Source organism: Macrotis lagotis, chromosome 1 (assembly GCF_037893015.1).
Source record: "Macrotis lagotis isolate mMagLag1 chromosome 1, bilby.v1.9.chrom.fasta, whole genome shotgun sequence".
Classification (NCBI taxonomy): Eukaryota; Metazoa; Chordata; class Mammalia; order Peramelemorphia; family Peramelidae; genus Macrotis; species Macrotis lagotis.
The window spans coordinates 546,523,438-546,550,006 of NC_133658.1; the positions used below are offsets into that span (position 1 = coordinate 546,523,438).

At 37.5% G+C, this 26,569-nt stretch overlaps 1 pseudogene; it reads left to right on the top strand.

The window, feature by feature from the left end:
• The window catches only part of LOC141505272 (forkhead box protein H1 pseudogene), a 57,559-nt pseudogene extending 42,892 nt beyond the window's left edge, over positions 1-14,667 (top strand).
• Positions 14,668-26,569: the final 11,902 nt, after the last annotated feature.

A 26,569-nucleotide genomic window follows, 5' to 3' on the forward strand; every position in this document is an offset into this window, starting at 1 on the left:
GCAAGAGGAAAAATTTTTAAATCACATGACAACCTATTAGGCAATAGTAGCATATGATAAGAGATAGTTCTTATTCTACTTCTCTTTGCAATACCAAGGAGAATGATTTTGGGGACTGGAAAAGACAGAATAAAAATACTTGGTAGGAAGCTGAAATCCCAAATTAATGAGAAGATGCTAAGGGAATGTTCAGATACCCTCAGTGAGTTCCAGTGATCAGACCTGGATGAATTATATCTTGCAACTGCCCAGCCTCATTTTCTTTTTTGACAAGATTACAAAACAAGTGACTAGGAGAATACTAATATATGTATTTCATCAAGGCATGCAACAAATTCTCTCACAATTTTCTTGTAGACAAGATAGATGTGTGTTCGATGACAGTAATATTATCACTTATGATAGATTCAAAACAGAATGACCTGGCCCAAAGGAAATAAATGTGACCCTTCAATAAATTTAATATGATCTTAGGCACAAATAGAAAGATATTGTCTAGCTCAACTTTTGATAGTCTTTTTCTACATCTGGAATATTGTTCAATTCTGAATGATGCATTTTAGAAAAAACATGAAAAATCCAGAGAAAGGAAGTCAACACAGTAAAATGCCTGGAAATCATGCCACTGAATACCTGATTGAAGGAACAGGGGATGTTTAAAGACTTAAGGGAAAAATGATAACAGTCTTCAAGTTTTGAATAGCCTAATTTTGCCTGCCCATGAATGAGAAAATTAGAAGCAACTAGTTAAAGTTATAAAAAAGTAGATTTTAGTTCAGTATATGGCAAAATTTCCTAACAATTAGAGTTCTGTGAAAGTGAAATAGGCTCCCTCATATGGTCGTAAGTTACCCATTAGGAGAAAACTTCAAGATTACTTGTCAGGGATGCTATAAATGAGAGTTCTGCATGGGAAGGACTAAATAGTCTTTGAGGGTTGTTATAAATATCAGATTATATGATGCCAACTGCTGTTTAATTGGTGAAGTACTTGTGAGTTCTTTTGGCCTTCATAATCATCTAACTGTTTTACCTGAGTTCTCAAGGTATTTAAACTTGTCAGGTTGTAATTACATACAATGTTTCTTCACCTTCATCCTTTATTTTACCTTTACTTTTGATTTTTGACCTTTGTTCAAAACTAGTCAACAATCTGACTGCCCTCAGAGAGCTGATTCTAAACTGATTCCTGAATTAGGAAGTAATAACGAGTCATCTCTTGTCTAATAAAACATTATCATTTTGGGAGGTGTGGGGGGACAGGATTTCATGTTGCTTGGGATAAAACATAGCAAAAAGATTTCATCTTCGGGGTGGCTAGGTGGCACAGTGGATAGAGCAATGGCCCTGGAGTCAGGAGTACCTGAGTTCAAATCCATCCTCAGACACTTCATAATTACCTAGCTGTGTGGCCTTAGGCAAGGCATTTAACCCCATTGCCTAGCAAAAACAAAAACAAAAACAAAAAAAAAAGATTTCATCTTCCTCCTTAGGAAAGTAGTCAGTGTTCTGTGTTCTGCCATAGTGATATACCAAAATATTTATTGTAGCCCTTTTTTGTGATAACAAAGAACTAGAGGAAAAAGTAAATACCCATTTATTGAATAGGACCAATTGTGGTACATGCATATGATGGAATATCACTTTACTGTGAGAAATGGCAAAGAAATAAGGAAAGATTTACATAAAGTGTTGCAAAGTGAAGTGAGTTAGGCCAGGAAAATACTATAAACAATGAATGTAACAATATAAAAATTTTTAAAAAGTAACCACCACAAAATAATCAAAATTGAAGCGTGGAGAATTAAAAAAAAAAAAAAACTTGTGCCCAGAGAAGAGAAAAGAGATGGCATTTCCATGTGCTGCTTTGCAGAGGTTGTAGTTTATAGGTTTGGAATTTTGAATGAAATGTCAGGTTTTATTTTAATGTACCTATTGATCTTGATATTTTTTTCTTTCTACTTTTTTTAATCTTTTAAATGAAATTGTTAGGCATGACTTTCTGGGTGGGTGGAGAGAGATTACAGGGGAACATTTAGGTGAGATTAAAAGAATTAAAATCCTCTAAAAAAGAAAAGTAATCTGTCAATTTCAGGCCTTTTATTTCTTTACTATTTTTTTTAATTTCTAACTCAGTACCATATCAGCTGGTGTTATTCCATATTTCTGTCCTGTGCCTATACTGGTGGGAAGCCTTAGGGAATGACATCAAACACAATGTCAAATGCATTATCCTTAACTTTTTTTCCCCTTGGAAAAACACAAATTTATTGGTTGAAGAGTATATCAGAAAGTCACTATGATGTAAAAAAAATACACAAATTTTAAATCAATTTTTTGTATTGAACCAATGATTTTACTATTAGAGGAAAGTCAAGTGAGAAAATCCTCCACCAAAAAAAAATAGGCATCTACTCTGCAACTTAGAGAGTAGCCTAGGGTGCTGAGAAATTAAGTGAATTGCTCACATTTACATAGTATGTTATCAGAGAAAAAACTGGAACTCGTCTTCCTTTTTCCTAGAGGTCAACTCACTATTTGAGCAAGTAGGTGGCCTAGTAAATAGAGCGCTCAGCCTGGGAAAAATGATTCATTTTTCTGAGCTTAAATATGGTTTACAAACCCTTATTAGCTATCTAAACCCTGGCAAGTCACTTAACCCTTTTTGCTGGAAATGGCAAACCACATCAATATCTCTACCAAGAAAACTCCAAATAGGATCATGAAGAATCAAATGTGTCAAAACAACATAACCAGAATTCTATATTTATGATACCATATTGCCTCTCCAATAAAAAATTAAATTTAATGTGGATGTGTGAAGGACACTATACTGTTGTTGGTATCATTCATTTCTCCTCCAGCTCACTTAACAGATGAGAAAACTGGGGTAAATGGGGTAAAGTGACTTGCCCAAGGTCACACAGCTAGGAAGTGTCTGAGGCTGGATTTGAACTGAGGTCTTGCTGATTTCAGGCCCAGTAATCTACCCATTGCTCCACCTAGTTGCCTCATATAAGGCAGCTAGGTGCTACAGTGGGTAGAACACTGGCCTTGGAGTTCGAATCCAGCCTCAGACACTAGACACTTACTAGCTGGGTGACTTTGGGCAAGTCCCTTAATGCTGGTTGTTTTGCATTCAGGTCCATCTCTAGTTCTCCTCATTCTGGCCACTGGACCCAGATGGCTCTGAAGGAGAAAGTGAGGCTGGTGACTAAGCATAGCGCACCTTCTCTCAAATCCAATTCATATGCTTCTCATGGTATTCTTTGAGAACAAAGGACAAATATCATCGTGTGTGTGTGTGTGTGTGTGTGTGTGTGTGTCTGTGTATCTGTGTGTCTGTGTGTGTCTGTGTGTATGTCTGTGTGTGTGTGTGTGTGTGTTTATGAAGCAACTTGTTTCTTTTCAAAATGTGAGTTGAGTTCTATACAGGAGCATTTGGAGTGTCTCTTTTGAGGATAGCAGCAAGGTGAGTAACTCTTTATCTCTTCATTTCAAATGTCAGAGGCAGAATATAAGTAGACTAAATAGAAATCCCATCCGATCTTTAATGGTGTTTATTTTTCCGGCTAAATTCTAGGTCCTTATCTGAGGAAAAAAATCAAAGACCTGGAAATTTAAGAATTGTTTACAAAATGATAATAATCACTAGATCTTGTTTTTTTTTTCAGGTGTGGAAATGAAGAAACGTTGTCTGAAACTGGGGCTTTCCAAAGTTTTCCTAAATTTATTTTTCTCTTTTTAAATAACAGACAGACTTAGCAAGGTTGTTGTGTTTGGAGATATTCCTGCTGGCCTCCCCAGCCAGAGGCAAACAGGGTAGTTCCAAAACATTCAGCTCCAATTGTGATACCATAGTGATAGTTTATTTTTTGCCTGAAACAACGACCTCTCTACTATTTCTCTCTCCAGGTTTCCAAATGATTTTTCCCCCTTCCAAATTCTCTCCAAAACAACATTGATTTCATGCCACAGTGTACGTTATGCTTCTGTGTCCCAAGCAAAAATATCAAGAAATTCCTCTTCATTCTCTGTTAATTATAAAACAAAATATTGGAAATAATGAGGAATGTTCTAAACAGCAAGGATTGCTTGGCTGCAATTGCTCTATTTTAAATTAAGCAAACAATTATTCGAAGACCTCCGCTACTCACAGTCCTCCACTAACATATTTTTCTCATCACAGCCTAAAAGAAAAGCTAGGTTCTTGAAGGCTACACCTGACAGATTCTTTCAAGCTAGAAAAGATTCAAGTATGGATTCAACGATATGTTGATCATCTGAAAGAATGTCCTTGCTATGGATGTGGAAACTCTTTATCAGCTGGTCATAGAATCATGTATTTTTCAACTCCAACAACTCTTGATTGTCTAAATTATAGAAGTTTTGTGATCTCTATTGGTGGAAGGGGTAGCCACACCAAGGAAATCATAATTTCTAGAAATATAAAGACAATAAGGGATATACAAAGTTAAATTTACAATAGAACTGTCTGCATTGGATCCTATCTGCTTTCTCCTTCTAGACTCTAAAAGTCATAGGAGCAGTAACAAAGTATTATTTAAACTTTTTCCTTACTGCAGCAATAGGTATTTACTGTATATTTGTTGAATAGATAAATGGATAAATAGATGAATGAAAGAAAACAGTCAAAAATGTTTTAATTCTGGATCTGTTATCTGATGTATTATCTATAGATATACATATTTAGATACATATTAGCTTTGTATACAACTTTTGAGAGGCATGTCATCCTTGATTCTCTTCAAGTAATTAATTAATGACTGTGGGTCAATCCATGAAAGACATCCATATTGAGATCAGACATTATTGACTGTGCTTTGGGTTCATTCAACCAGTTCCAAATCCACCTATTCATACTATCATATAGTCCATATTTCTTTGACCAAAAAAAAAGTATGAGGCTTTTTTAAGTACATAGCTAAACTTCAGTATTTCCCTTATCCTAGGATAGTAATCATGCCCCAAGAAAGAAAGAAAGAAAGAAAGAAAGAAAGAAAGAAAGAAAGAAAGAAAGAAAGGAAGGAAGGAAGGAAGGAAGGAAGGAAGGAAGGAAGGAAGGAAGAAAGAAAGAAAGAAAGAAAGAAAGAAAGAAAGAAAGAAAGAAAGAAAGAAAGAAAGAAAGAAAGATTTAAAAAATCTTTTAAATTTTTATAAAATAAGTTGTTAATTGTCCAATAAATTGACAGAGATGGTAAGAGATGGGAATAGTTTAATTTTAGAGAAGTTGGGGGAAAAGGGTATGTAAATATGCTGGTGGTAAATTTATGATTTGGTTTATGAAACCAATTTCGAATTATTTTAAGAACATGACTAAAATGTCCACATCCTTTGATTCAGAGATTCCATGAATAGATACATATCCCAAAAAAGTCATCAATAAAAAAGAAAGGACTAATATACACTTTGTATAGTAGTATATAGAAATATTATTGAATGTGGAGACATTTTTATAACTACTATTTTTGTAACATTTTTATAATTAAACTTTCAGGTGGTAACAAACAAATGAAATCAAAATAAATGTCTCTCAGTTTGGGAATGACTACACTAATTATAGTGCATAAATGTAATAGGATGTTACTTTGCTATAAGAAATGAAGAATATTAAATATACAGAAATATATAACAAGAATTATACGAACTGATACAAAGTGAACTAAAAAGAAAAAAACATAATTACTACATTGATATAAATGGAAACAATAACCAAATGTTTGAAACACCACATTGAAATTATAATGACAAAAGCTGACCCCAAAAAGAGATAGGAGGGGTTGACAATGTTAGAGGCTAAAGGGACAGAGAAGAAAAAACAATTTTATAATCTTTTTTAATGTGATGAGTGTATTACCCTTCTTTCACCTATTTTATTAAGTTATTATTCTATAGGGAAAACAATGGTAAGTTTTAGCTAAATTATACTCAAATACAATTTAAGCTGTATGTTTTTATGTTGACTCTAAATCAGTGTTAGGTCAAGACTTTATTCCTCAAAGGACCTGATATAATTTACTTAAGGTTTAGCTTGAAATAAATGATCCTTAATTTATTTTGTTTGTTTGACCTAGATTTGAGTTCTTGTTCAAATACTTCCAAACGTAATTAAGTTACTTTACCTCTACAAAACTACAATGTCCTTTGTAAAATAGGTATGCTATTTATTCATAGTACCAGATTCATGAGTGTGGTAAGTCCTTTAAAAACTTCTTCAATTTACTATAGAAAACATGTTATTATTATAAAGTTAACTTCATGATTTTTTCCTCATCAGTTTCATTCACACTAATAAGAAGCTATTCTCTTCATTCTCTAAAATAATTTATCATAAAGTTGATAAAGAAATATGACAACATAATTTGTAAAAAACAGCATATTCGAACTCAAGAAAATTTATGGAAAATACTCCTTTGAATGCTTACTGAGTTACAAATAAGAAATTATGTTGGGGGGGGTGGCTAGGTGGTGCAGTGGATAGAGAACCGGCCCTGGAGTCAGGAGTACCTGAGTTCAAATCTGGCCTCAGACACTTAATAATTACCTAGCTGTGTAGCTTGGGCAAGTCACTTAACTCCATTTGCCTTGCAAAAAAAAAAGAAAAAAAAAAGAAAAGAAAGTTAGAGTTTCTAGAGATAATGACTAGAGCTATGATTGCATTACATAAGGAACTCCCATGTAAGGAAACTCCCTTCCCCATAGCAGATCAACAACTACTCCTCTATGTGTTATAGAGATCTTGGACCAGCACCTAAAGCACTAAGTGGTTAATAGATTTGCCCAGGGTCACAGTGTCAAAGGCAACCCAGTTCTTACTTGACTTCTGCAAGCCCAGCATCTACTACAGCCTGATGCTTCACCTGTAAATATGTCTAAAAAAACTTTAAATAACTCTCTTACTTGGAACTCCTAAATTATTCTCTGAAGATATTTGACTTACTTGTTACAATCTCTCTTTTGAATAAATTCCTTGCTTATTCATTCTCTTAAGTACTACATAGTTATGTGAAAAATGACTATTTCTCTCTTGCATTTAATAACTAATTATTGAATTAGGAGTTTTTCCCTACTTTCTCACCCAGAAATCAATCAGCATGGGAGATCTTAGGAAAAGCCTCACCCAGGCCAAGATCTATTTCTAATTAAAGACAGTAAAAGAAAATCTAAAAGTGGATTCCTGATATGTGTTTACTCAGACAGGTCTGGGGAAAATGTGGATTCGCCTTTTTGTCAGACAGATCACAGGAAAATTGGCAAGTCTCTTTGACAAAGAATTGGGTGATCTAAGTCATGTACCTCCAAGACCATATTAAAATGATACCATATCTCATTATTATATAATTAATTTTCTCATTTATTTGTTAATCAATTCTAATTTACTGTCACCCTCAGGAACACCCACTTTTCCAAGGGCATATAAGTTGTAAACTGATACCATGAAGTTCTTTGGCATTCAAAAGTGTCACTGACCTCTTTAATTAATAAACTGTAATATTATTAATAAAATGATTAATTATCCAGAAATTATCTCTTGAACTTTTTAAATATCATAGTTATAACCTCTCATGCCTATCTTTATTTATCCCTTCACAGATACAATTTAAGCATATGACTGTTAAGGTCTTGACCAGGGACTCAACTTGCTATTTATGAACTTTTAAAAAATATATTTTGATGACTGTTCTTCAATATAATTGGTTTCTTTTGTATTTTATATTTTATCTTACTGAATTTTCTATGTATTTATCTTATACATTTAAGATTATTCTGAGAAATACATCATCTTTATCTGACTGACAAAGGGATCCATAATACAAAAAAAAGTTAATACCTGGTCTGGAAGAAAGATGGGGAAGGTTATTTAATGTCCTCTAGGAACAAGAGTTTCTCTATCAAGAGACTAAAGTATGAGCCCAGTTTGCATTTTTTATCAGGTTAAATAATACCTGTCCTACTCTATATTTGAAGCCTTTTTAACCTGAATGCTCTTAAATGGATAGAAGGGAAGCACAAGTCTCCCAGGGAATGGATAAGGATGCAAGTCATAGATAGTACTATTGTGAGAGACTTTCAAAGTGTTGGATCCAGTTCATCCAATCAAAAACCAGAGCCCACATAACATATGAGTTACATTCCTTTAAAGACAGAAGAAGTAAAAGTCTTTATTTAAGAAGGCTACGTAACGTCACATTCATGATTTATTCATTCACTGTGAATTAATGTTTAACAGGTCTCCCAGCTGGACACTGTCAAGCCTTAGGGGCCACTTACCATTAAGGACTTACAAAAGGAAAATAGATTTTCTTTTCTTAAAAAAAAATCTCATTTTTCTGCGAAGAATACCTGTGGAATGAATTAAGAAGAAAACATAGCTCTTCGGCAAGATCCAATTAACCTGCTGTCCTCAGTGTCTGGGTTACTCCCTATAAATAAATATCTCTGGAAGCAGTAAACATTATTTTTGAACCAGAATGTGCCAATTAACATACTGAAGGCATTCTATGATTTATCTTCTTGGTAGCAATCACACTGACTAGAATACCTTCTATTTTCCTTTTCACTTACTCAAACCTTGTTCATTCTTTAAGGCTCAACTCTTTCCAAGAAGTCTTTCCTTAATCATCCTAGCTGAAAGTGATTCTCCTACTCTCCCCTAACCTCCCCTCTCTTCTCCCTTCTCTCTCTCCCTCATTTCCTCTCTTCTCTCCTTCTCTTCCTTCTCCTCCTCTCTTCTCTCCTATCCCTTATCCTCTCCTCTCTTCTTTCTCTTTTTCTCCTTTCTTCTCCCTTTTCCTATCAAATACCTTTTCTTCTCCTTTCATCTTCCCTCTTTCTCTACCTTCTACCCTCCTGTTTTCTCTTCTATCCCTTTTCTTCATCTCTCCTTTTACCTATGTCTGTCCCTTTTTCTCCTTTTTCCTCTCCTTTTCTCTCCTTCTGAGCCTTTTTCTTCCCTTCCCTCTCCTCTTTTCTTGACTCCTATTCTCTCCTCTTGTCTCTTTTTCTCTCCTGTCTTTCCCTTTTCTCCCCTCCCTTCCAGTACATATGATTTACACTCCTCATTTGACACTTGTATACCAATCTATATTTTTATTTATCTTTTTTCAAATGATGTGTTATGTCCCCAATTAACTTATACATATGCACACCAAGTCATCTGAAACAGTTAATTCTGTCTCTAAAAATGACACAGACTGTGTAAATCTGATTAGTGTGATTAAACTTATTCCAGAACTATGGAAGGCATTATAAAGCCTTGAATGAATTCTTAGTATACATCTATTCATAAATCACAACAACAAAAATTTATTCTCAACATATAATATAGTATCCATGAAATTCTTAATCCATTTCTCTATGACAATTTTAATTTAGACTGTAGCACAATTGAAATTCCTATAAAAAATATTAACATGGGAAACATTTAGCTTGTCTTCATAGAATCAGAGATTTAGAATTAACATAGATCTTCTAAAGGATCTAATCTAGCACCATAGAATTTTAAAATTAAGTGATTTAATCAAATCATATTTGTCTACAGAAGAGGAAAAAAGAGATGCAAAAATGACAAAGTACCTGAGATCAAATGGCATTTCATGGAAAGGCTAGACAAGAACGCAGAGTTTTAATTTCCATTCCAGGATTCTTCTCACCATATCACACTCCCTCTGGTCACTTGCCAAGTAAAGCTCAAACAACCAGAACCAGGAGAGGTTTTATAGATATGCTCAGATAAGCTATGCCATTCAAAGGCAAAGCAACAAGAATCTATTAGATCATTACTCTCAGAGAGTTTAAGGAGAAGACAACACCCACACACATAAAATCTGAAAAGTGAGGAGAGTGGGTAAAGGGCACCCCACACTGAGGCAGAGTTAAGAGGGGAAGGAAAGCTGACTAGCCCGGACCCATTCCTCAAAAACATATAGGCTGTGGGACAAATACATCAATTAGAGGAGCATGTGCTTGGCTGAGGAATAGTATTGGGTGAGAAAGCCTCAGAGGCAAATGGATTTCCCAGTGGGAAGGCATCAGATATTTCAAAGTGAGACACAGCTGAGCCAACCTGGTGACAAAGTTTGAAGATTCAGAACTTCCAGGGCTCCACAAAAGTAAAAATATCTTCATCCTTTGATACTATTACAGAGTAAAAAACTAAGTCACACAACTAAATGACTTCTGTTAATTGCTGCTGTTCTTCAAGTGAGTAAACTGAGGCAAACAGGGCAAGTGTCTTGCCCAGGATCACACAGTTAACAAGCACTTGAGGCCAGCTTTGAACTCAGAAAGAGAAGTCTTCCTGCCTGCAGGCCTGGAAGTCTATCACTGTGCCATCTTGCTTCCTGATACCATCAATAGCTATCCATAAACATCAATTTGGAAATGAATTCATACCAGAATGCAGTTATCCCTCTACATCATAACTTTCCTCATAGCAGTTTCAATATATTGTAGGTCAGCATAAAAAATTAAATGGAAATTTGGGGGGAATTTTACAGAAGCCTCAAATGATATGAGAAGGTCAACAAATGACACAGAAAACTTTAAAAACTCAGAACTGCATAATACATATATTTTATAATATCAATGTAATAATTCTTTTCTGGTATGAAGGGAACACCAAAAAAATTTATATAGATTTCCCAGATCAAGAGGATGCTGTGCCCCTATCCCCCAAGATATCCCTAGGAATAACTGTATATGTTCATTCAAACATCCCTTGTCTCAGGGCTACTTTCCTCAACAAAATATACAGTCAGTCATCTTTTATCCAAGAAAAGAGTTGACATAGACTGCAAAAGCTAAAAGATAACATTCTGTATATTTATACCTCTGATAGAGCTTAGTTGTGTGATCTTGGATAAGTAACCTAATTTTCTTATTCAGTTTCCCTCTTGCTAAATAAGAGAATCTGACTAAGGGGCATTCAGGGGCCCTTCTAGTCCCAGAGCAATGTGCTTAGTGAAACTGTTAAGAAAAAAAGGTAGCAAAAATATCCCATCCTTTGACACTATTACCAAGTGGGAACTAAGCCACACAATAAAGTAGCCATTGTCAATAGCAACCAATAAATACCAATCTGAACCTGCATTCACACCAGACTCTATTCAGTCAACATCCTTTCCAGCACAGTGAATTTACATTATCACATTCTCCAATTTCTGCAAAAAAAAATTTGTCTGAGAATTTATTTCCAGACTGTTTACTTTATATTAAATTAATCAGTCACGGCCCTCTGAAAGTAGGTCAGACACTTCACTGCCTTATGCTCAATGGTCTTATGGCAGTGGATGTTGGAATATAGAAAAACAGTCAAGTTCCTAGTCTTGCTCATGAAAAATGAGAAAAACATTCTGAAATTTATTGGCCAATACATTATAGATAATATTTTCATAATGACTGAAAAATGTGTAAGACTATAACTTGTCTTCCTTCTCCACCATCTTCTGATCATTTGAGTCTATTTTAATATGAGTAGATTTCTATCATAAAATTAATTTATGAGCATAGGGATAACATCCACTTTATAGTAAGAAAAGGTCATCAAGAATCATGATGTTGATGGGGGTTTCATTTGAACTTCAACTTAGTTGAATCAATAGTTTAGCAAGATGGTTTGTAATCGATTAAATTATAATTAAAATGGTGTGATGTGCTAGCATTCAGTTGATAATTCTTCATTTAGTCATCATATTAGAGTTCCTCCTAGAATCATACTTTCACTGCTAAAATATTATGGGAAGTTTGACTAAAATAAATTCCTGATAAAAGTGTATTACTTAAAAATAAGAATTCACTTTGAAAAAGTAATATTTTTCATTTAACCCATCATCTCCACCCTCATTTTATAGATTAGAGAAATGAGTTTCAGAGAGATTAGGTCATTTGTTCAAAGTTATATAGATGGGGGGGCGGAGCCAAGATGGCAACAATAACAGGTCCTGTCTTAGGCGCTCTCTCATAAATCTTCGAAACTAAGGACTCTAACTAAATTTTCAAGAGACAGAACCCACAGAGGGACCCAGTGAGGCAGTTTTCCTACTCAGGGTAACCTGGAAAAGAGCAGAAAGACTCTGCTCCCTGGGGTTGGAGGGGCGGCCCGCCAGAGGGTTGGCCCACCAGAGTGAAAGAACTTCAGCCTCCCGGAGGCTGTGGCTCACAGCAGTGGGGAAATTTCCTGACCTACACTCGGGAGCACCAGGCACAACTGGGGGAACAGCAGGGGATCTCTGCCAGAGTAAGCACATGAAGCCCAGCCCTCAGGGCACAGAGCAAGCAGCATGCCAAGGCAATCCAGTTCCAGAAAACAGAAGCAGGCAGAGCCAGTAAGCAGGAGCCCCCAGGGCATGAGCCCATTAAACCTAGGGAGGGGAGTGAAGAGAGACTGCAGAGCTCTGCCCCTGGAACAGGACTCTGGGGCTCTGACCACATTCAGATCCTGATCGCAATCTAGACCCTCCCATAGAACAGCAGGGCTCCCCCACCTCAGCCCTGTGGCAGAGGGGGGCGCATATGGTCATTTACAGACCAGGAGGGAGGACAGGGCCTCACACACTGAGATCCTTGTGGGAGTGTCCCAAAAGCTTAGGAATCACCCCAAAAACAGGCTCAGGCTGGGAAAATAAGCAAGCAGAGAAAAAAGAGGAACACCATTGAGAAATATCTTGCATATGAGCCCAAGAAGGATCAAAACACTCAGCCTGAAGATGAGGAAGCACAAGCTCCTACATCTAAAGACTCCAAGAAAAACAGAAATTGGGATCAGGCTATGACAAAGCCCAAAAAAGACTTTGAAAATCAAATGAGGGAGTTAGAAGGAAAAACTGGGAAAAGAAATGAGAGAGATGCAGGAAAAACATGAAAATGAAGTCAGCAGCTTAGTCAAGGAAATTCAAAAAAAATGTTGAAGAAAATAGCATGCTAAAAACCAGCTTAGGTCAAGTGGATAAAGCATTTCAAAAAGTTATTGAGGAGAAGAATGCTTCAAAAAGCAGAATGGGCCAGATGGAAAAAAAGAGATAAAAAACTCTCTGAGGAAAACAAATCCTTCAGACAATGAATAGAACTCAGGGAGATTGATGAATTTACCAGAAATCAGGACTCAATACTTCAAAACCAAAAAAAAAAATGAAAAATTAGAAGAAAATGTGAAACATTTCATTGAAAAAACAACTGATCTGGAAAACAGATTTAGAAAAGATAATTTAAAAATTATTGGAATACCTGAAAGTCTCGATCAGGAAAAGAGCCTTGACATCATTCTCAAAGAATTACTACAGGACAATTGCCCTGATATCCTAGAAGCAGAGGGCAAAACAGAAATGGAGAGAATCCACCCATCCCCCTGAGAAAGAGATCCCAAAAAACCAACCCCTAGGAATATTATAGCCAAGTTCCAGAACTCCCAAGTCAAATAGAAAATATTACAAGCAGCCACAAGGACACAATTCAAATATCATGGAGCTGCAGTCAGGATCATACTGGACTTAGCAGCAACTACATTAAAAGCTTGTAGGGTAAAAAAAAGCTCATAGGGATTGGAATATAATATAGCAGAAGGCAAAAGAGCTTAGAATGCAACCAAGAGAACCAGGCTGCCCCCACCCGGAGGCTCAAACTGGCCCAGATCATTCACCAGGTTCAAGCCCTGTTACCCTTCTTCAAGAATGACTATGAAGGGTGGAAGGATTCCATCTGGCACAACCTCTCCTCTAACCGATGCTTCCACAAGGTGCCCAAGGACCTGGAAAAGCCACAGGCCAAAGTGAATTTTTGGGCAGTGGATGTGAACCAGATCCCTGCTGAGGCCCTTCAGTTGCAAAACACAGCTGTGGCCCATCAAGGGGAGAGGGGTGGTCAGGGCAAAGCTTTTGCCAAGGACCTGACCCCATATGTTCCCTATGGCTGTCCTTACCAGCCTCCTAGCCCCAATCCAGCCAGTGACTCCTTCAGTATTGATTCCTTGCTTGGCGATATTCCAGAAGGGCCCCAGCCCCCAAAGCCATCATCTTTCTCTTCTTCCTCTTCTTCCACTTCAGAGTCAGTGTCCTGGCCCTTGGGCTCCCTCTCCAAGTCACAAGAGGGGTCTTTGTGGGGCCATGGAGTACCTACTTCTCCACTGTCCTCTTCCTCCTCTCCCTCAGAGGGGGCACACACTGGCCCCTCCGGCCCATTATTCTTCTGCAGGGTACCTCAACCCAAGCAGGGCTATTGGTATCTACAGTGGTGTCTCAGCTCCCTCCTTCTCTCTCATCTGAGCAAGGCTCCTGGCCTCTCCTGCCCCTTCCTGTAATTCAGGGTACTTCAAATCAGGTACAGCTATCAGGAGCTGCCAGGGTCCCCCTCTGGGGACAGCTGGCCACGTCATACTCCCCAATATACACCCCAAATGTGTTGATGCTCCTAGCACAACTCCCACCTCCCCCTTGCCCTCAGTGTCTGCCTTCCCTAGGCCCTCCCTACTGGGGGCTAGCACCTAAAGCCACAGGTCCTACTGGCTCCCTAGGGGATTTGGATGCTCTCTTTCAGGTGGTGCCACCTAACAAGAGCATCTATGATGTGTTGGTCACTCACCCCTTGGACTTGGTCTCTCCTAACTCCAGGGGTTCTACTCCAGGTACATCAATCACCTGGTACAATATGTGAAGGAATTGGACCAGGATCTCTCTCCCATCCATTCTTTGTTTTTCTTCCCTAACTTCCACCCCAACCTGATTCCACATAAGGAAAGTAAAGGAGATAAGGCTTTATTTATCCTGGGGGTTCCCAAACATTTTCACCCAAGTCCCAGGTCCACAATTACAAATTAGTTATTCCTCCTTGAGGACTATCACCCTATTACCATCACCATATTTCTAATCATCATAGGATTTAAAGCCAGAAAAAAAATCAAACTCAGTCTTTTGAAACTTTTATTAGAACCATTTCCCTTGTGGAATGATACTGCCATGACTTCCCAGAGGGAGAGAGACAGTGAGGAAGACACTCACTTTGTAGTTGGATCCTGGTTGGAGCCCTGGGGACAGTCCATTTGTCACAGAATCTTAGAACTGGGAAGGACCTTTGAGATCACAAGAGTTTAACCCCCTAATTTTGCAGAAAGAAAAAACAAATTCCTTGAGGGAAAAGAACTATTCAAGGTCATCCAATGAGTTAGAGCCCAAACTGAGACCCCCCCAACCCAATTTTCCTGACAGGACCCAGAATTGTTTCCACTATCCCCACTCCCACAACATTTCCACTAGACCATTTCCTATCATGATTTCCTCCTCCATCCATCAAATCCCGTCAATTCTCCAGTTTATATTATCTCTGGGCTGAAAGAAGAGGCTCAGACACTGTCTATGGCCCCTCACTTAAACCTGGGGAGGGGAAGAACTAGCACCTTTGTTGTGGGGGGCAGGGGTAGAGAAAAGGATGTATGTTGGTTGCTCCAGAGCCTCAATGTTTGTGGGGGTGGGGTCAGGGCACACAGGGATAGAGGCAATAAAGGACTGAGACACTTAAAAAAAAAAAAGAATGCAACTGAGAATCAACTACCCAGCAAAACTGAATATCCTCTTCCAGGGAAAAAGATGGACTTTCAATAAACCATGGGAATTTCAAATGTTCCTGTTGGAATGGCCAGAGCTGAACAGAAGGTTTGATCTTCAAATACAGGACTCAGGTGAAGCATAGAGAATGGAGAAGAAGGGGAAAATATGAGGGACTTAATGATGATGAAATGCATGTATTCCTGCATAGAAAAATGACACTGATAATACTCATATGAACCTTCTCAGTTAATAGAGCAGGTAGAAAGAGCTTTTATAGATGAAGCACAGAAGAAAGCTGAATTTGAAGATAAAATGGGTATAAAAATGGAGTCAATAGAAAAAAGGGAAATTAATGGGAGAAAGAAAAAGGAGAGGGGGAATAGGCCAAGATATTTCATATAATAAGATTTTTCTTTATTACAATGAGCTATTGCAGTGATATGGAAGGGGGAAGGCAAGGGGGAATGAGGGAATCTTTGCTCTCATCAGTGTGGCTAGGAGAGGAAACAGCATATATACTCAATGGGGTATAGGCATCTGGAGTAAGAAGGAGGGGACAAGGGGAAGGGGAGTGATGTGAGTGATGGAAGAGAGGATGGACCATGGGGGGAGAGTGGTCAGATATAACACATTTTCTTTTTTACTTCCTGCAAGAGGCTGGGATTGGATGGCATGTCTGGGACTATAGGGCCAGGTGGATGCTAGGCCTAAGGGGTGGTATGGGGGCTCAGGGCTTCTTGGCCCTAGGACCAGGGATCTGTCTGCTGCACCACTCAGCTACCCTACAGCAGAGTCAGAGTGAAAGGAAAGAGAAAATATAGTACATGATAGTGGAGAAATACGAAAGGAGGAAGTTGCAATCAGCAATGGCAACAGTGGAAAAATATGGAAGTAACTTTTGCAATAGACTTATCATAAAGAATATGATCCACCCACAACAGAGTTGGTGGTGTTGGAACACAGACTGAAGCACATTTTTTATTATTATTATTATTTGGGGGGGGTGCAGGGCAAATGGGGTTGGGTGGCCTGCCTGGGGCTGCATAGCAGGGTGATGTTGGGTGTCTGAGGCCAGATTTGGACCAGGTGCTCCTGGCTCAAGGGCCAATGCTCTGTCTGCCACCCAGCCACCCCTACTATTATTACCATTTTATTTTATTTTGGGTCTTTTTTTCCTTTTATTGGTTTTTGCAGGGCAGTGGGGTTGGGGTGGCTTGCATGTCACACAGCTGGGTGATTGTTGGGTGTACAGGCTTGGGTGCTCCTGGTTCCAGGGCTGGTGCTCTGTTCATTGCACCACCTGGCCATACCTACAATTATTACTATTATTTTTTTAATTTTAATTTTTTTCTCTCCCTTTTACTTTATCTCTCAAGTGAATCTATATTTTTTGGGGGGAGGGGTACTTTGTTTACTCTTAAATAAGAATATTTTATTAATGTATAAAAAATTATTTGTACAAAATGAGAATAAATATTAAATACAAAATGCAGTGAGCAGATCCAAAAGAAGAGTGTATACAATAACAGAAATATTGAATGATGATCAACTGTGAATAACTTAGATATTCTCAGCAATACAATGATCCAAGATATGCTATCCACCTCCAGAGAAGTAATTGGTGGAGTCTAAATGTAAATTGAAGCATATTTTTAAACTTTTAAAGTTTTTTATGTCCATTCATTGTTGGTCTGGTTTTTTTTATTTTATAACCACTAATATGGAAATGTTTTGCATGTCTGTACACTATATCTATATAAAATATAAAATTGCTTGGAGGGAGATGATTTGGAATTCAAAATAAAAAATGTTAAAAAATTTGTACATGTAAAAAAAGTTATATAGATAGCAAGTAATAAAGGTGGGATTTGAATCCAGATCCTTTGATATCCAATGCTTTCCCCCCACTACCAATCTCTTTCAAAACAACCTAATTATTTTAAATTATCTAGTGAGATTTATACTAATTCATGAATTGAGAGGTTAAGTGACAAATGACTGACTCACCAAAAAAGGGAAATAACAGCTAACAGTTATTTTTATATGAATGATTTCCATGATAATTGTTAAAAATTCTTTTCCTATATTCTTCCTTGATAAAGCCATGTCAAGCAAGTGAACTGGATTTGAATGAGGCGATGTTAAGTCACCAGCCTCACTTTCTCCTCCAGAGTTGTCTGGGTCCAGTGACCAGATAAGACTCGGGATGACTGGAGATGGCCTTGTATATGAGGCAATCAGAGCTAAGTGACTTGTCCAAAGTCCAAGGTCACACAGTAAAGTGTCAGAAGTCAGATTTTAATTCAAGTATTCCAGACAACAAGACTGCTGCTCTATCCACTGCACCCCTTAGCTGCCCATCTTCCTTCATAAGGAGGACTCTGATTTGCCAATGTGATAACGGAAGAAAGAACTCTGGAGTTTGAAAATAAACTTCTAGATTTCAACACCTAATATGACTTAACAGGCAGTTTGCCTTAGGAGTTGGCCACACACTTAGGGACTTCCTTTCCAACAATAGTGTGAGGCAAACTGTGCAATAGTGTTAAGAGAAGGTTCTATGTCTGTGTTCCTACCAGTGAAAAAAAATAACATGCAAATTAGAGGAGAGGATGGAAAGACCAGAACTCTTCTAAGTTCTCTAGGAAGTTATCAACAAGAATTTTGAGTTCCTGGAAAGGATATCAAAACTTCAAAGAGGAAAAAAAAGAATATGAAGAGTTAGATGAATCTTAAACTAGCTTCAGGTGGGTAGAAGATGAAAGAATGCAAAAAGGAGAGGGAAGAAAAGAGCAAGTGAATCTTTGGAGATATAGCTTTATTGCAATGTTCAATCTCTGAGAAATCAAAGAATAATGTCAAAGATCCACAAGTGCCAACAAGAGAAACATCATCCTCTTACTGGTCTGTGGGAGAAGACATGAGGAGAGATGGTTTGGTGACTTCCTATTGAGGAGCACTGAGGCAGCCAGATGTTGGTCTGCCAAGACTAATAGAATGATGTACTTTTCTCCCAGATTGTATCCTGGGAGAAAGCAAAGGAACAACTAAGCCAAAATACCAATACTCACTTCCAGTGATTTGTAAGGTGATAAATACCACCAGAAAGAACCTATGAAGTACTGCTAGAGATTATGAGCTCTGGCTTAGGAAACTGAAGATTTCTGAAAAACCTGAGAACAGAAGGTATCTTCACCATTGTTACCAGTTGAAAGGAATTCAGAAAATAAAAGTAGATTTGGGGATTATATAGCTCTAATTTAGTAAAATGTGTTCTTTTTTCCCTAGAGTGATTAAAATGGTTTTTATTAAGATATGTTAACAAAATAGCACGCCTCTCTCATGGTAGGAGAGAGGGGTGGGAATGCCAACATACAAGCTCTTTTATGCACTTTGAAAGACTTTTTTTTCCTGCCCCATTCATGCCAATCATAGCCTAGGGTCACAAATCTAATCGATATATTGCTTCCTATATATTTCCCCACTCTGTTCATTATACTAATGAGCAAGAGCAGATAGATCTCTTTGAGCATGTGCAAAGGAGGTCAACACTAGGTTACTCTTGACCAGTTAAGGACTAGTTTCTTCTAGTTTTGTGATTTACTGGGGCCATTCCCCACTTTGTAATGGATTTCAAAAGGGCCTCCTTCCATACCCTGTGAAGATCAACAATGCCCTTCATTCCTCACAGCCCCCCCCCTTTTCTTTTAAATAACTACTTGGTCTTCACACTTCACCAGCAATGTCTTCCTCAAATTAATTGATAATCCTCATCTTCGATAGCACTACTGACTTTTTCTATCTATATTTTACCTCTTCATTATTAGAACCACACACCAGTCCTAATTTGCTGATAGAATATTGTACTATTTGAGTTATTAACTGGATCATACACAGGAGACACACCTGGCTAATAGGATTGTCCCACTTAGGGCCAATAGTAAGATGCTCAGTAACTGTTTCCACCATGAACCAGTAAACCCATTCATCCAAAGAGGTACTAAAGGGTCTTGTCCAGGTTTGGACTTGCACATGTGCCAACTTTCTGAATCCCTGGTTATCTCCTTTACTACCTTCTCATTGTCATCTAAATTCCTTTATAAGTATAACTATTGAATGCCAATGTCCAGGCAGAGGTCATGTGGGTAAGTCAAATGTCTTAGGCCAGATTTATTCTTCCAGATGAGACATTATCCAAATGTCATTTTGGAGGAATCAAGTCAAAGGGGTCCAACCTCAGCCATACTGAGAAGCAATTTGGCTGCCCATCCCTGTCACCTGACATCCTTGGTCCATTGGCTTCTTTGGCTCCAAGAACATGACGCTTACCCAGTAGCATTTCTTTTTGTTGACCATGCTGGTCTATGACATAAGAGAAAATTGATTAAAAGTCCCATGATCTAAAATGGTTGTTTTACCTAGTTAGTCCCAGTGAATACAATTCACTAAATTCCAATTACAACCTTAATGGAATCCCAATTAATGAAACCCCTACCTAAAGACCAGTTTATCCTTCCTGGGTCTTTGCCTAAAACCTGGTATTCTAACTATGAATGGCCTTACAGGCCTCTCTCCTACCTCTTACTAGAGACATCCTTTTGTCTAAAATCATATCTACTCTATCTCTATATAAAGATGTTATATCAGATACCCCTTGACTAGAGAAACCTCCTCCTAGCCTACTGTATCTTGAAACAAATGCCTCCTTTGTCCAGTAGATTGCACAGAAAGATCTCAAGTTATCTTGTGTTTATCTTTCTCATATTACATGCTTTTGCTTCAAAGCAAACAACCACCACTTTGGAATATATACACATAGATTGAAAACATTCCCATTTCATATATATAAATATATATAGTTAGACACTCCTATACATCAACTTTTTTTGTTTACTAGCCATCCTCAACATACAAATGGTTATTTTTGTTTTGTCAAGGCAATTGGGGTTAAGTGACTTGTCCAAGGTCACACAGCTAGGCAATCACCAAGTATCTGAAGTCCGATTTGAACACAGGTCCCCTGACTCCAGGGCTTAGTGCTCTATTTTCTGCACCACTTAGCTTCCCCCTAACATATAAACAACTCTTCAGAATTCTTTAAAACGATTAGAACATCTTAGGTAGCTTTAAATTTCCAACATACTTTATTAATTTCAATATAATAGAACAGCAATAAAAGTAACACACAAATTACTAGACTGAACTACTCCATTATTACATTATTAATGAACACACAGATCTATCCAAGAAAGGGTCATACGTTTTCATATTTTTCCTTATTGCCCTCAAAGTAATCACACATTAATCCCAGGCTTTAACAACACAGTATTTAAATAATGTATTCACAATAGATAACAAAATATTGCAAATATAATCTCTTCACAGTTACAAAATAATATCACATAACTGATAGATACATCTTATTCATCAATAGGTTACCTTACAGCATCAGTCAAAGCCCCACATATCAGCTGTCTGCAGTTACCAAGAAGTCCACTTTCTTGACTTCTTTAAAATTAAGCATACATTGTTAATATACATTGATCATTAAGATACTTATTTAAACATCTCATTTTCCTTAGAACAAGAGTGAAATGAATATCCCATGATCTTTACACTTTTGTCTCTTTACCAGGATTCTCAGAATCCAGTCCCATGCATGATACATTTAAACCAATGCAATTACAACTAAACTTCCCAACTATTTAGTTCAATAAAAATTTTAGAGTACCTTATACAGACAATCCAGCACTCACATTCAAAAAGCTCTATCCAAAATAAAAATAAAATTGTTAGCATTATTAGGTTTAATATTAAAAACCAATTAGAGAGACTTCCGGCCAAGATGGCAGAGAGAAGACAGGCACAGTTCTAAAGTCTCCTGATCTCTTCCCCATCTATCATATGAAACAAACCTCTTAAAAGAAATCCAACCCACAAAACCCAGAAAGAAAAACCAGGAGAAAGAACATTTACCTCAGGATTTGTCTCCCACTGCGGCTTTGGCCAAATTCAGGTGGGTGAGTCTGAGCTCAGAGGGAGGATCAGCCCCGGATCAGCCAGATTACCAGGTGAATTGGAACCGGGAGTCTGAGGGCCGGAGAGCCGGACCTGCTGGATCAGCTGTGGGGCTGGATGACAGGGGTTTGGGTCCACGAGGAAGCAAAGGCACTGGTGTTAGTGCTGTCCCCCTGGACCTTAGGGACAGGGCTGGGGGGAGAGTTCTGGTGAAGGAGAGCTGCGGACACCATCCCTGGACTCCTCAGGTCTGAGAAACTCTGAGTCCACGCCTCCATTGCACTGAGGCCTCCTCCCAAACAAACAGATGCAAACTACTTCTGCCTCAGGCCCAGGAGTGTGAGCAGAAGAACCAGCCCAGCTGAGGAATGACCTTAGACCAGGGTAAAGCCCATCATTGATTGAAGGCAAAAGAATTCAATAGCTCCAACTCCTCCCTTCAAGCAAAGGGAGAAGGCCTCTGAACCAAGGTCACAGACACTCCAGAGAAAGCAACCAGCACCTCCTACTGGCCAGCCAGAGAAACTGCACTCAGTGAGTAAAGCCTTTAGCACTCCCAAGCCCAGGTGAACCAGGCTCCCCCACAACTCAAGGTCTTAACATAATGAAGAAGGGTCAGAGAAAAAGTGGATCCATAGAAAAATTCCTAGAAGGGAAAGACCCTAACTCAGAGAGACCTGGAACCTCTGAGGAGAATACAATCAGGTCTCCAGCACAGAAAGACTTCCTTGAAGAAATAAGGAAGGAGCTTAAAAATTGGGGAGAGACAATTAATACCCTGCAACAAGAAAACAAAACCTTAGAAAGTACAATTGGACAAATACAAAAGGACAATAAATCTCTCAGATCATCAATTGGACAATTACAAAATGAGAATAAATCCTCCAGATCATCAATTGGACCAATTCAAAATGAGAATAATTCTCTCAGATCCTCAAATGAGCAAATGCAAAAAGAAATTAATTCTCTCAAAACCTCAATTGGTCAAATGAAAAGCTCTTTCAAAAGTAGAATTGCCCAATTGGAAAAGGACTTGCAAAAGGTTAATGAAGAAAATTCCTCCCCCCAAAAAAGAATGGAGTCTACAGAAACTAATGACTCCATGAGACAGCAAGAATCGGTTAAACAAAATCAAAAAATAGAAAAAAATAGAAGCAAATGTAAAATACCTCATGAACAAAACCACTGACCTTGAGAATAGATCGAGGAGGGGTAACCTGAAAATTATAGGACTTCCTGAAAACATTAAAGAGAAAAAAAAGCCTGGACTTAATATTACAGGATCTAGTGATGGAAAACTGTCCTGATATCATCGAATCGGAGGGAAAACTAGTTATTGAAAGAGTACATCGATCCCCACCAGAAAAAGATCCTAAAATGAAAACACCAAGGAATGTTGTGGCCAAACTCCAGAGCAATCAGATAAAAGAGAAAATGCTGCAAGCAGCCAGAAAGAAACAATTTAAATATCAAGAAGCCACAGTAAGGATCGTGCAGGACCTGACTTCATCAACATTTAGGGATTGAAGGGCCTGGAATGAGATATTTCAAAGAGCAAGGGAGCTTGGAATGCAGCCAAGAATCTACTTTCCTGCAAAACTGAGCCTTTTCTTCCATGGAAAAAGATGGACATTTAACAAAATGGAAGAATTACAAAAATTTCTGAAGAAAAGACCAGAGCTAAACAGAAAATTTGAACATCAAACAGGAGGTTCAAGAGACACATGAAAAGGTAAAGGGGGGGGGGCAATAAAAGGAAAAAAATGCAATCCAGTAAGTTGAAGCTAGCTATATCCCAGCATGGGGGGAAGAAAGATTCTCATAATTCTTGAGAATTGTAACTCTAACAGAGAGAATACACCTAGCCAGAAATGATAGACATTCATGACCTATCCATGAGACTGCTATCTAATGAGATGTAACTGGCTTTAACCCCACTTGGGAGAAAGACCCTAATAACTCCCAGGAATTTTGACTCTATTCGATAGAATATACTGAACTAGAAGGGACAGACACTCAGAATTTTCTATGACTTAGACAGAATGATCTAAAAAACACTACCTTCTTAAAAAGGGGGACAGGAAAGAGACAGAAGGAGGGAGGGGATTGAATGGGGTAAATCTCATTACACTAAGAGGTACAAAAACCCTATGGTAATAGAGGGGAAGAAGGGAGCAGAGGAGAAACACCTGAATCTTCTTCTCATCAGACTTGGTTTAAAGTCAACCTACACATACTCAGTTAACTTATAAAACATCTAACCTTTCAAGTATTAAAAGGGGAAAGGGGGAGGGGGGATGGAGAAAGGGAAGGAGAGTGGGGGGGAAGGGGGAATAACAAAAGGAAGGGAAGAGAAAAGGGAAAAAGGGAAAGGGGAAAGAAAGGGGAGGGTGTGATATAGGAGGGCAAACACACTGAAGGGGCTGGTACTCAGAAACAAAATACTGGGGAATATGGATAAAGGGGGGGAAAGGGGGAAAAATACAAACAGAGGGAAGAGAGCATGGAGGGCAATAAAGAATTAGTAATCATATCCTTGAATGTGAATGGGATGAACTCTCCCTTAAAATGTAAGCAAATAGCAGAGTGGATTAAAAACCAGAATCCTACAATATGCTGCTTACAAGAAACTCATTTGAAGCAGAGAGATACATAGAGAGTAAAGGTAAAAGGTTGGAGCAAAATATATTTTGCTTCAGCTGACGTAAAATAAGCAGGGGTAGCAATCCTTATCTCAGACAAAGCAACAGCAAAAATAGATAGCTTTAAAAGAGATAAGGAAGGAAACTTTATCCTCCTAAAAGGTATCATAGACAATAAAGTCATTTCAGTATTGAATATATATGTACCCAGTGGGACAGCACCCAAATTCTTAGAGGAGAAGCTGAAAGAACTACAGGAAGATATAGATAGCAAAACTCTACTAGTGGGAGACCTCAACCTCCTGCTATCAGATCTAGATAAATTGACTCATAAAATAAACAAGAAAGAAATTAAGGAGGTAAATAGATTGTTAGAAAAATTAGATATGGTAGACTTATGGAGGAAACTAAATGGGGATAGAAAGGAACATACCTTTTTCTCTGCAGTACATGGAAATCATACAAAAATTGACCATGTACTAGGACATAAAAACCTAATGATCAACTGCAGAACGGCAGAAATAGTGAATACGTCTTTCTTAGATCACAATGCAGTAAAAGTCATATGCAATACTGGGGCAAGGAGATATAGACCCAGAACAAATTGCAACTGAATAACCTCATTTTAAAAACCGAGTGGACCAAAAATCAAATTATAGAAAGAATTAACCATTTTATCCTAGATAATGAAAATAATGTAACAACATGCCAAAACCTACGGGATTCATTCAAAGCGACTCTCAGGGGATATATTATTGCTCTTAATACTTACATGAATAAATTGGAGAAAGAAGAAATCAATGAACTAAACATGCAAATAAAACAATTAGAGAAAGAACAAATCAAAAATCCCCAATTAAATACCAAATTAGAAATTCTAAAAATTAAAGGAGAAATTAATAAAATCAAAAGCAAAAAAATATTGAATTAATAAATAAAACCAAAAGTTGGTTTTATGAAAAAAACCAATAAAATTGATAAACCTCTGATAAATTTGATTAAAAAAAGAAAGAAGAAAACCAAATTGCTAGTATCATAAATGAAAAAAAGGTGAAGTCACCACCAATGAGGAGGAAATTAAAATTATAATTTGAAATTATTTTGCCCAACTCTATGCCAATAAATTTGATAATCTAAGTGAAATGCATGAATTTACAAAAATATAAGTTGTCCAGGTTAAATGAAGAAGAGATTAAATACCTAAACAAGATTATCTCAGAAAAATAAATTCAACAAGCTATTGTTGAACTCCCTAAAAAAAAATCTCCAGGGCCTGATGGATTCACAAGTGAATCTACCAAACATTTAAACAGTTGGTTCCAATCCTATATAAACTCTTATGGAAAGATGGAACTCTGCCTCTTTCTATGAAACCAATATGGTGCTGTTACCTAAACCAGGAAGAGTTAAAACAGAGAAAGAAAATTATAGACCTATTTCCCTGATGAATATAGATGCAAAAATCCTAAATAAAATCTTAGCAAAACGATTACAACAAGTCATCACTAGGATAATACTTTATGATCAAGTAGGATTTATTCCAGTAATGCAGGGTGGGTTCAATATTAGGAAAACTGTTAGTATACTCAATTATATCAACAACAAACCTATCAGAAATCATATGGCCATATCAATAGATGCTGAAAAATCTTTTGACAAAATACAGCATCCATTCCTATTAAAAACACTAGAGAGTGTAGGAATAAATGGACTGTTCCTTAAAATAATTAGCAGTATTTATTTGAAACCCTCAACAAACATTATATTCAATGGGGAGAGGCTAGAGGCATTCCCAGTAAGATCAGGGGTGAAACAAGGGTGCCCATTATCACCACTACTATTCAATATTGTATTAGGATTGTTAGCATCAGCAATTAGAGAAGAAAAAGAAATTGAAGGAATTAGAATTGGGAAGGAAGAGACAAAACTCTCACTCTTTGCAGATGACATGATGGTGTACCTAGAGAATCTCAAGAAATCATCCAAAAAACTACTGGAAACAATTAGCAATTTTAGCAAAGTTGCAGGTTATAAAATAAACCCTCATAAATCCTCAACTTTTCTATATATGTCTAGTAATAAACAGCAGGAAGAGCTAGAAAGAGAAATCCCATTCAAAGTAACCTCAGACAATATAGAATATTTGGGAGTCTATTTTCCAAGACAGACTCAGAATCTTTTTGAAAACAATTATAAAACACTTCTCACACAAATTAAATGACATATAACTGGGCAAATATCAAATGCTCATGTATAGGTAGAGCTATATAATAAAAATGACAATTCTACCAAAACTCAACTATCTGTTTAGTGCCCCACAAATCAAAATTCCAAAAAATTACTTTAATGAGT